Below are 12,943 nucleotides of genomic sequence, written 5' to 3'. Positions count from 1 at the left end.
CGTAGTCGACCCATTTAAAACCTGCGTATGGCAATTGTTGACACATTGCCCAGCCGTATAAGTTATTTACATCAAAATACATGAGGTACGACGACGGTTTCGATGGATCGTACGATTGCATGTACTTGTTGCTGGCCAGTGCGTATCTGTTTGAACATTGACTCAAACCGCCGCGTATACCGCGTTCGATAAACATGACCATGTCAATGTCGGTGAGCAATTCGAAATTGATATGTGTGTATGCTTCGACATAGCATCTCACGTAAAACCCGGTAGAGTATAATAATACGCCGGATCAAGTCCATAACTCGCGACGCAGCTATTGCGAAAATTTTTAAAGATATCGGCCAACAGCAAGACACTGGTCTTGAGATATAAATCGCTGTAATCACCGAGCGTTCGAATGGAGAACCGCTGCCAGACGTCGACGGCGTGCGCGTAATCGTTCTCGGATACGGTGTCACCTGTCAATGAACTGTAAAACGAGTCGCGCGGTGGTAAACACAAGTCCTCTAATTTTTTGACGCAGTCAATGTATTCATATGGAAATACGCCTTTTCTTGTCAGCAAATCAAAATTTTCTGCGGATAATTCACAAAATTCGCGTTGCAATATTCGCAGTTTATCCTTGCTGAGATAAGATGCCAATTTGTCGAGACTAGAGGTGAGAAACTTGTATGAATCGATAAATCGCAATTTGACGCACGTTTTCTTATCTTTATCTTTGGTGGTTTGAACGTTTTTTGTAAACAAAATATATTTTTCTTTTGTGATCGGGAGTAAATCTACATGTCCTTCGTACGCTGTTGCTACTTCAGTTATAATAAAATGTGCGTCATAGCCCGATAAATTATGAAACACTATGGGAATGCAATGCGAATCTTTATAATTTAAGTTACAATTCGAATGCGCGGGACCTCTGTATCGACCGGTCAGGTGACAGTGGTCGCGTACTCGCACGTCGTCTGGCTCGAACGGTTCTTCGCACACGTGACAGTGCGTTGCACTGTTAAACTTTTCCCACTCGTCTCGCGTGAAATCTGCCATGGGTATATTAGTGGACAAAATGGTCTTTACGTCGTGAACTAAACGTCTTAGCTCCTCGGCGAACCACGCGACGCAATCCTTATCGCGACGAAACCGATACATAGATAACGACTCGTCGTACGAGCAACGCACGTAGTACCCTATGCTAAACACGCGATGATGTTGATATGTGTACCTGGACGTTTCCGGATCCGTTTCCATCTTCTCCAGGGTACATTCCAGGTCGGCGTATACGACAAACGGAACTCGTTCCTTCCTGTTGTGATTTTTAAAGGCCAACCACTTTTCGTTATCGCTCGGTAACTTGATCGCGCAGTCATTCATCTCCCGACAGTCGACGGTGTGGGCAGCCAATTTTTCGTTGGAGCTGAAGTAGTGCAAACATCTGTAAAAATAAACGCAAATATTATAAATTTTTATACACAAAATATTTTATATATTATTAAAAGAACTATAGGTACATACCGATCGCAAAAGTATTTTTTGTTCGTATTCTTGCTCAATTGCGAGCTCACGAGGCGGGATAGGTTCTTGATCCATGCAAAATGTCCCACGTTGTCGCCATGCACGTACAAGAGATTTACGTGTCTGTCCATCTTTCGGTCAGTAACACGTATTGGCAAGATATCAAGTTTCTTGTTTTTTTTTTCGATGCTGTACACGTTGATGGAGATGTTGTGATTTTCAAATTTTTTAATTTGATTCAACGTCATTGGAAACTCAATGCCCGTAAAATTTAACATCGACATGTAATGTGGGTACGACAATTCCCGTTCTGCATGTCTCTTAGCTGGATACAGAGCAGCCACCACTGACCATGCGAAACATGCATTGTCTCTTGATTGCACGTTTATCACCGCCTTCTTTATTTTAATTTCTTACGGTATTTCCACAAAACACCCCGCGTGCAATGGATTATATTTGTTCATGTTTACCATTAAATTGAGTATACGCGACAACGCCCATCCGCTATCACGTTCCTGGAATTCCTCCAGCTTTGCTAAAGTAGGCTCGATGACGTGTCTCTTGTACCACTCATGCAGATCGGACTCACGAAAGAGTTCATAGTTTCTCGTTGCGATACTTTTATTTGCGCGTTTGTCATTTTGCAACAAATTCACCATTAAACATTGTGTTAATTTTTACATTGTCATATCGCTGCACGACGTTCTGCACATGACTGAGTACAATTTCTCTCGCATTTATAAGAAATTGACGAGGGTCAATGTGTTTGGAATTTATCACCGCACCAGTCAATATACGGCTTTCAAAAGCTGGATCTATCTCGCGCTATCTGAGTCCTGTCTTACTCGCACTGTATCCCGCACCCACATGTACAAAACGTTGACGTACCAAGTCTTTCAAACCTTCGAGTCCTGCGATACATGCGACCAATGACTGTTTGAGACCGATCGATGACTGATCGATTAATAATCGTGGCCGCTTAATTCGGTTTTGTTCTTCCAATGATTCAATAAACTCGTCACATCGTTGCTCCCACGCGGCAAAGTCTTCTCTCGAATTTAACAGGGTGGATTGCTCCAACAACTCTTGCTCCATGTTATTGCACGATCCTCTTGTTAACGTCATTTGTTGCACTCACGACTTCCAGTTTTCGACAATTGAGCGTATCCTCTAGAATTGTCATTTTATATTCTACTAATGATGCATCGTTTGCTTATCGTATCTAATTTCATCTCAGCAGCCGTACATCGGCGCTATTTGCAAAATTTGCAGTTTTGCACGTGTTTGATGAAATCATCGCGAGACATGTCGCGACTTGTTCTTCAAAACAATAACGCTTCATTGAATTATGCGAAATTGCAAATTTTGCAGTTTTGCACGTGTTCGATGAAATTATCGCGAGACACATCGCGACATGTTCTTAAAAACAATAACGCTCCATTGACTTATTCGAAATTGCAATATTTGCAGTTTTGCACGTGTTCGATGAAATAATCGCGAGACACGTATACTCTTGAAAAGAAATCATATTTGATGCCCGATGAGGTGATCTCATCACGAATGTTCTTGACAAAGATATCACATTTAACGTATATGTGGATTGTGGTGGTGGTCACCATGCAGCAGCCGTACATTGGCGCTATTTTTGCAAGATTTGCTGTTTTGGGTATGCATAAATGGTCTACGAGGATTCTAGAGCGCAGTCAAGAGTTTGATACGGTTCGAGTAAGTTGCAATAAATAGCCTCCAGATACGATGAACACTCACGGTGCAAACTACTACGTTCCGATTCAAGACGAAACGTGTGAGAAACAGCACAATGAGTAAATACCGCTAATTTTCATAAATACTTGTGCAAAAAAATCTTTTATGAACATATAATTGTATTTTTTCAGTTTTGATAAACCCCGCTACACGCCGCGTATTTTGGGAAGAAGATTTGCCTTGACATCAACAGCGTAAAAATTTTTATATGTTGGAATCAGCGCGGGACCTATGTCCTCTGTGGATATACTTATTGGCGATATCCGAGGCAATCGGATAATTCTGCCACATGCAACGTGGGTGACATTCATCGAAAAACATGCAGATATACAGCGACTCGTGCAGTCATCGGCACCATCATTGCTAACGTTTCGAGATCTGGAGCTTGTTAAAATACGTGACGCAGATATTGTAAAATTGACGTCGTGCGGCACCAGCTTGTACATGAAACCGTCAACTGTACTCTTTCTGTTCGAACTAGAACATTGCGTCGAAAATGTGTATTTTCAACTATGTCAAAATGTTCACGGCGTAAGTGAAAAATTCAAACAGTTTGTAACAATTTTACGTCAAAATTGTATCAGCGATAAATGTAACGCAGTTACAATCTTGCGTGAATTTTACGATAAAAATTTGATTATTGATTGTGAATTTTTAGCCTACGCTTTGGATACTATTGTGTATAATACGCTACATGATAAATAAATGCTTATAATATGGTTAAAAAAGTTTTCATTTACCGTTCCCTTTTGTTACGCTGTCTTTATTTAACAGTTTTCGCATAATTTCTGAACGAGAACGCGAACGGGGGAGAGAGACCGCGCGAACGAGAAGACGCGCGCGAACGGGGGCCGAGAGCAAGCGCGCGAGGGAAAAACAACTCGAGCGGGAGCGTGTGACGTCACGCTGACCGGCGCGGAGAAACGTGGACCCCCTCGCCCCGCTCCGCGGCGAAAACGCGGTCAACCCGCGGCGCCGAAAAACGCGGACCCCCTCGCCCCGTGGCGCCGGAAAACGCGGACCTCCTCGCCCCGCGGCGCCGGAAAACATGGCGCCCGAAAAACGCGGTTTTCCCCTCCCCCTCTTTCCGCGGCGCACAAAAAACGCGGTTTCCCCATCCCCCCGCCCGCGGTTCCTCCCCCCGGCCGCCTACGGTTCCACCCCGCCCGCGGTTTCCCCTTGCCCGCAGTTCCCCCCCGCCCCCCACCCCCCCCTCAGATCCTCGGATTAGAACAAACGTAGCCTATCTACTATTGTTCCTTTTAGTTTTTTATTTGTTTTAAATAAACGGTTGTTTATTTTACATAAATATAAGTGTAATACATTTTACATACCCTATTATACTTTGCATATGTTTCTCGAACAAATTGATATTTGTATATATGTGCTACAATAAATTAAATAAATATAAACTCATACTTATATGTAACTTTCTTTCATATTTTATAAATTTAAAAGATGTTATTAATCCCCCAATTAGACTTATTCTGTCATATCTATACCAAATCGGTGAAAAATACATTCAACTGTTTGCCATTTAACAACCATTTCTGACAGAGGTCAAGTTTATCTCAATGGAATCATATATATACATATATTACAAAACACATGTATATAACCCTGTAACGATGCGCCCCGAAACGCATCATTTCCAGCGAACATCAGCCGGATGCCGCCCGGCCGAACACCTGCCGGGCGATACAAGGCACGATGTGCCCTTTTTTAAACTAACCATCGCGCGTATTAGTCCACAAACGGACTTAGCGCGGCAACCGACTCGGAGCGCCGAGCGATGACGAAAACGGCCGAGAGCCGCCGAACGCAATCGCGGCGTCGGGACGCCATACTTCCCGAACGCTCTACCGCTCCATCCCGGCGCGCGCGATTGCCGTCGCGTATACCCCCGCCACGCCAACACGCCGTCGCGGGCGTATATAAACCGAACAATGTTGCTCAGTTTTAAATTCCACCGTGAGCTAGCAAACCGATCTGACCGATTCTCCGCTACTCACGGATCCCGAAATCCCACAGTCAAACAACCAGGAGGTAGAGAGTTCTGTGCCTCTGCCGAGTGAAGCATCTAGACGGTTGACTCGAACTTCCACACGCACACCTGTGACACAGGAGTAAACCAGGGTAAGAGAGTTCTTCTTTTACTCGCCAAGGGTCTTGGCCACCCGGTACCGCTTCCCGCCTACACGAATCGGTGCGCCAGGAGATAGAGAGTACTTCTCTATCTCCGCTAAGGGTCTTAGCCGCTCGATATCGCGTCCCATCGCGATCCAAACGCCTTACGCACTCACTGCCGCCGCTGTCCAAGCCGCGACCCCGCGTCACCCGCGCCGAAATCATACCCCACACTTCAGCGATTCCGCGCGCCCTTCGGTCCACGAAACTCCGCGATCTCCGACGTCCGTATACTCCGCGATACCTTTACGTCACCGCCCGTGTACCCAACCGCGTCCGCGATCTATTGTACGTACCCAGCGACTCCGCGATATCCGCATACCGCCGCCGTTAAAAACCGCGTCCGCGATCTATTGTACGTACCCAGCGACTCCGCGATATCCGCATACCGCCGCCGTTAAAAACCGCGACCGCGATCTTCCGCACGTATCCATCGACCCCACGATCACTGTATGCCGCCGCTATCGCAGCAGCGACCTCAATCTTGTGTACATACCCGCCGCTCCCGCGATCACCTCTATGTATTTACGCATATAATTGAATAAACCTTTTTGTTTTTGTTATATTTTAACCGAGTCTTGTGTCTTTCTCCGCGCCTACTCCGAACCCTGACCAGCCGCGAGCTAAATCCGCGCTTCGGAAACTAGGTTGTTTTATGGCGCCCGAACAGGGACTGGACCGAAAGGCTCAGGCACAAGACACGGGTAAAATAAAGGCGCATTATTATTGGCTGACTAAAGCCGAGCTAATAATCGAACTCCAGACCCTCGGACTCGACACCGAGGGCACGCTCGAAGAGCTCCGCAACCGATTAAGTCAATTTATCGACGCCCTGCCCCGAGATTTTCCAGAAAACCGCTTAGAAAACAACCCCCCGCCGCCTCTGACACTGGCCGTACCCGCCACGACATCACCGGTGACCATAATTCCGGCCGACCGCCCATCGCCCCCCGCACCCCCCACTACCCAGATCATGGACCAAATGCGGAAGTGGGGACTACACTTTGAGGGGAAGGATCCCTGGGCGTTCCTCGAGCGCATCGACGAACTTCGCGCTGCGTACAAATTCTCGGACGAACATTGGCTCCGCGGATTACCCAAACTCTTGCGAGGAGACGCGCTTCTCTGGTATTGTAACAACCGCGACGGATGGTTGGATTGGCACAACTTTATCGCAGACTTTAAGGAAACATTCCTACCACGCCGGTACCGATTACAGCTTGGTAACGAGATCCGCCACCGTACGCAGAGGGACGGGGAGGCCTACGTGAAATACGCGACACAGCTACTCACGCTCATGCGATGGGCGGGGGGATACTCCTCCGAGAAGCAGGTCAAGCAATTATATACAAATTTGCACCCCGACTACCAGAGCCGCATCTGGCGAGGCGACGTCAATAACCCTTGCGACCTCCAGCAGCGAGCCAGCGAATACAAAAGGCTTCAGCAAAATAGAAAAAAACGCGCCCCCGCGAAAACCAATACCGCCGAAACGCCAATCGCCGCCGCCGTCAACGACGCAACCGAGCCCGACGCTTACCCACTCCCTTAGATTACCTTCACTCTCGATAAATTACGCGGCGCGAAATAACTTACCACGATCTAAAAAGCGGCTACTAGCAAGTACCACTCACACCGTCCAGTAGACCCATCACCGCGTTTACGGTACCCGGGAGAAGGGGCTCTTCCATTTCAAAGTGATGCCGTTCGGCCTGCACTCCGCCCCCGCCACGTTCCAACGGCTTGTAGACTCCGTGCTCGGACCCGAATTAGAACCCCACGTGTTCGTATACCTCGACATCATAATAATTAGCGAGACATTCGAAGAACATCTTCGAATCCTACGGGAAGTCTTCCGACGGCTTCGCAACGCAAACTTAAAACTCAATCTGGCCAAGTGCCGATTTTGCGTAGACCGCCTACAATACCTAAGGCACATCGTCGACCGAGAAGGGATACGCACCAACTCCGAGAAAGTCAAAGCCGTCGCCCAGTGGCCGCGGCCACAAACCGTAAAGCAAATCCAACAATTCCTAGGCGTCGCCTCCTGGTACCGGCGATTTATACAAGACTTCGCGACTGTCGCCGCGCTCCTCACCGCGTTAACCCGCAAACACGCCCGGTGGGCATGGGTGCCCGAGGAAGAAAACGCATTCGAACAATTAAAGACGACCCTGACCATCGCGCCGGTTCTCGCCTGCCCGGATTTCACGCGTCGTTTTGTCCTGCAAACCGACGCCAGCACAACCGGAGTAGGGGCCGTGCTAACGCAAAATTTCCCGGAGGGCAAACGAGTCATCGCATATGCAAGCCAAACTCTCAATCAGGCCGAACAGAATTACAGCGCGACCGAGCTCGAATGCCTAGCCGTAATATGGGGAATCCGCCGCATGCGGAACTATCTCAAGGAGTACCCATTCACCGTCCTCACGGACCACCAGTCGCTCCGGTGGTTGCAGAAAATCGACGCACTCACCGGGAGACTGGGCTGGTGGGCATTCGAGCTCCAGCAATACGATCTAGAGATCCGCTACAGGAAAGGAGCCTTAACCGGGTGGTAGACGCGCTATCTCGCCGGCCCACGACAGCCGCCGTTACCCCCCCCGCCCCGCTGCCACTAGTATCGCCGCACGTTGCGCGCCGTGCAACACGCCCCCGCGAATATCCAGACTACGAAATAAAGGAGGGAAAGCTACTCTGTCACGTACTTCACAATCTCGACTTCAAAGAAACACCCGCCGACGAGCAATGGAAAGAGTGCGTAGCCAAAGACCGCCGCCCCTAAATCCTATACCAGAATCACGACGCCCCTACGGCTGGACATCTCGGAATCGCGAAAACAATCGTTCGAATTGCGCAGTATTACTATTGGCCCGGCATGTTTCGGGAAATAGCGCAGTACGTCCGAAACTGCTCAAAATGCTTAAAACATAAAGTCGCGCAAACACGACCAGCCGGTACGTTACACGCCACTTCCGTCGTCCGCCCCTGGCAACCAGTCACGTTAGACTTAATAGGGCCGCTGCCGCGCTCAAAAGGAGGGCATACATGGCTCCTGACCATGCAGAACCGTTTTTCAAAATGGCTGGAGATGCGTCCCTTACGTCGCGCCACCGCGCCTGCCGTCACGACGAACATTGCCGAAGCGATACTGTACCGGCACGGATGCCCCGAAGTAATCCTGTCAGATAATGGGACGCAGCTCCAGTCCGCGAAACTTGAAAAAATGCTAGCCGCACATCACGTGCAGCATGCATATACGCTCGTGCACGCGCAACTTTGCAACCCGGTAGAACGAACGAATCGCGTAATAAAGACATTGGTATCCCAATATGTAGACAAAAATCATCGAAATTGGGACGAGCGAATACCGGAGTTGCAATTCGCGTACAATACGGCGCGGCACGAGGCAACCGGATACACCCCTGCATATCTTGTCTACGGTCGCGAGCCGGTATCCCCTCTCAATCAAGACGCCGCACCAAAAACCGCCGCACTGCCGCCCGACAAAACGCGCCGACATCTCGAGGAGGCCTTCGAACTCGCGAGAATACATCTCGCACACGCGATCCAGCGACAACAAAAGTATTGTAATCTACGACGACGAGCGTGGACACCAAAAATTGGAGACTGGGTATGGAAGCGCGAGTATCCACTCTCCAATAAAGCCGCAGCATTCAACGCAAAACTCGCGCCGAAATTCAGAGGCCCCCTCGAAATGCGACGTATAGTATCCCCAGTAATTTATCCCCCAAAGACCTACGCGATAAGAGCGGCAAGTGGATCCGACATATCCACGTGCAAGACTTGAAAGCCGCGCCGGAAACCCTCCCTTCAGGCGACGAGACCGGGGAAGAAAATGCCGAAACAGACAGCGAGAGCAACAGCGAAACCGACGCCGAAAACACCATTGACCTCGACAACGACACCAAGGACACACTCGAGTCAAATTTTCCGAAATGGAGCCACGACCGAGAAAAGCATCCTCGAGGAAATCGAGGAACTCCTCGCCGAGCCCGCCGCTTACGACCTGGCCCGCCCGGATTTCGGCACGACCTGGACGAAGCTGTTTACCACGGGATCCGCCGCTTTCGATGCCGCCGCCGCCGAGGCCGGCCCGCCGCATCATCGCAGCAACGTACCTGGCGCGCAAGACGATCGCCGCCCAGCCGATGCCACCGCCGAACGCACCACCGGCCATACCACCGGCGGAACCACCGGCCGCACTACCGGCCGCACCGCTGGCCGCACCGCCTGCCGCACCACCTGCCGCACCACCACCCGCAGAGACGCAGGCACTCCGGCCCGTAGGCCCGCTGGCAACCCCAAAGATCCCGGTACTGGTGGAGCCGGGTCACGTCATCCTGGTGCCCCATGGAGCCGTCCACAACACCCGGGAGTGGAAAACCACGGAAAGGGGCTACAGGTGGCACGTACGGTTCAACCATAAGGGGACCGTCCGAAAGATCCAAAAATTGCCGGCCAAACCAAGGGCCCGGACCTGAAGCGCCAAATTCGCGCTCAAAAAGGAGGGGGGTGATGTAACGATGCGTTTCAAAACGCATTATTCCCGGCGAGCATCAGCCAAATACCGCCCGGCCGAACACCCGCCGGGCGAGACAAAGCACGGGGTGCCCATTTTAAATTATTAATCTCGCGTATCAGTCCGCAAACGGACTCAGCGCGGCAATCGACTCGAAGCACCGAGCGGTGCCGAAAACGGCCGAGAGCCACCAAACGCAATCGCGGCGTCGGGACGCCGTACTTCCCGAACGCTCCGCCGCTCCATCCCGGCGCGCGCGATTGCCGTCGCGTATACCCCCGCCACGCCGACGCGCCACCGCGGGCGTATATAAACTGAGCAATGTTGCTAGGTTTTAGATTTCGCCGTGAACTAGCAACCGATCCGACCGATTCTCCGCTGCTCACGGATCCCGAAATCCCACAGTCGAACAACCAGAAGGTAGAGAGTGTTCTTTGCCTCTGCCGAGTGAAGCATCTAGGCGGTTGACTCGAACTTCCATACGAACACCTGTGACACCGGAGTAAACCAGGGTAAGAGAGTTATTTTCTTACTCGCCAAGGGTCTTGGCCACCCGGTGCCGCCTTCCGCCTACACGAATCGGTGCGCCAGGAGATAGAGAGTACTTCTCTATCTCCGCTAAGGGTCTTAGCCGCTCGATATCGCGTCCCATCGCGATCCAGCGCCTTACGCGCTCACTGCCGCCGCTATCCAAGCCTGCGACACCGCGTCACCCGCGCCGAAATCGTACACCGTACTTCAGCAAGCGCGCGCGCCCGCCGATCCGCGAAACTCCGCAATCTCCGTGTATCGTCGCTTTACCGGCGTCCGCAAACTCCGCGATATCTGTACGTCACTGCCCTTGTAACCGCGTCCGCGATCTATTACACGTACCCAGCGACCCCGCGATATCTGCATATCACCGCCATTGTAACCGCGCCCGCGATCTATTACACGTACCCAGCGACCCCGCGATATCTGCATATCACCGCCATTGTAACCGCGCCCGCAATCTACCACACGTATCCATCGACTCCACGATCACTGTATACCGCCGCTATCGTAGCAGCGACCGCGATCTTTGGTACATATCCACCGCTCCCGCGAGCATCTCTATGTATTTACGCATAATTGAATAAACCTTATTTTGTTTTGTTATATTTTAACCGAGTCTTGTGTCTTCCTCCGCGCCTACCCTGAACCCTGACCTGCCGCGAGCTAAATCCGCGCTTTGGAAGCTAGGTTGTTTTAAAACAATTCGCATTTCTTTATTTCAGATTATCAAATCTCACGCTAATCTAATGCCTTCTATGCTCTTTGCCCATCTTATTATCCTTATTACTCATTTCCATACTAAAGCCTACTTTTTAAATAATCATCCGATTTTTGCGCAATAAAGTTTATGGGCCTTATTTTGTGGTTAAAAACATGAATATATCGTTAGATATTGATAAAACATAAAACTATCGTCGATATGTGTCAATGTTAACCAAAATGAATTCTGAGTTAAAAATCATATAGGATCTGTTGGTTTATCCCTCTGAATGAGAATTCATCAAAATAATCGATGATTTTCCGATATTACGGATTTTTATTATTACGGGTGTCATTACGTGAAAACCTATGTTCGTATGAAAATTCGGTCTTTCTCGACTGATTATCGTTTCTTATGTCTAATTAGGCTAATTCAAATCATAATATTGCAACAAAAATGAGTACTTAATAATAACGCAAAACTTCACCGAAAAAGGTGATTTCTCGAAATAATGCAAAACTCGGTATAAAAATTATATGGATTTGTTTGTCTAGTTCCTCTGATCACAAATCTATCGTTAAACTAACGCTACGACGCTTAGTTCAAGTTTCGATTCAAACATATAAAAAACTATAATAATTGCAAAATTAAAATAAAAACAATATAAATCGCTTAATTTTATCACGAGAAACAAAATAAGTTCTCATAGAGCTCGATCGGATCATAAATGGCAAAGTTGACTTTTTCGCGTCTCGGGGTCTTAACCCTTTGATACCTATTTTTGAAATAAGCGTCCGATCGCTTCGCAAATGAACTAGATCGACTCGTCCCGTCTCTTGAAACAAACTTCCGTTGGAAAAACTCAACATAAATCGTTAATTAAAGAGTTTGCAAAATTTAACTCTTTATGCCCGCGAATGGAATGCGTTATTTTTACCGCATAAAAACTATATAGGCGCGTTCAGGGTAACAATACAAGTAAGAAAATATCATTTTTAATTGTCTGAAGTCCTCAGATAACTTTTTCATACTAACTATTGAATTATCGATCTAATCATTACAAAACTTTGAAAAACTTTGTGAATCTATTTTAAATATAATTACATTTAAGAATCTAAACTTATTTTCGCGAATAATCACTTTCCCGTAAAGTGTCTTTATACTATACGCACTATATACTGTCACGACTTTTTCACTCCCGGACCGCTCCGGGACGTGTGCCGGATCAAAAGGGATAAGGAGAGCGGGATGACGGGCCTCTCCGACGATTCCCTCGCACCTCCGACACTTCGCAAAACGAATTTACCGTTGGGCGCCAGACGCGTCAACGCGCGTCCGCGAAATCGCGAAAGAAAGCCAACACGAGACGCAAAGCGAGACGTGCGGATGTGCGAGGAATCGGCTAGCTCGACCTAAGGGCGGGGGCGGGGGTGAGGAAGGGCGGCGCGATCTTCGGCGGGGTGACACGCCATAAATAAGGCCACGAACTCAAGCAATTAACAAATCAAAATAACATTTATTCGTTAGAATTTCACGCGTGAACCAATAAAAGCCGAGTTGGCTTCGGTCGGTCAGACAAATCATATCATCAGTCGCGCGAGCGTCAGAAATGAAACAAATGAAGTAGTAATAGCGCGGACAGCAGAATAAACTAGGTACTGCGTTATCGCATAGTAACGCGGAGGAGGCGCAGCGATTATCTC

The 12,943-nt window shown here is 48.9% G+C and overlaps 1 pseudogene; it reads left to right on the top strand.

Moving 5' to 3' along the window:
• The first annotated feature begins 3,267 nt into the window (after window positions 1–3,267).
• Window positions 3,268–3,981, top strand: LOC143905906 (uncharacterized; annotated as a pseudogene).
• Window positions 3,982–12,943: the final 8,962 nt, after the last annotated feature.

The sequence above is a fragment of the Temnothorax americanus genome, unplaced genomic scaffold (genome assembly GCF_048541705.1).
Source record: "Temnothorax americanus isolate GAGA-0224 unplaced genomic scaffold, ASM4854170v1 Scaffold69, whole genome shotgun sequence".
NCBI lineage: Eukaryota > Metazoa > Arthropoda > Insecta > Hymenoptera > Formicidae > Temnothorax > Temnothorax americanus.
This window is presented reverse-complemented; position numbering and strand designations above follow the sequence as displayed.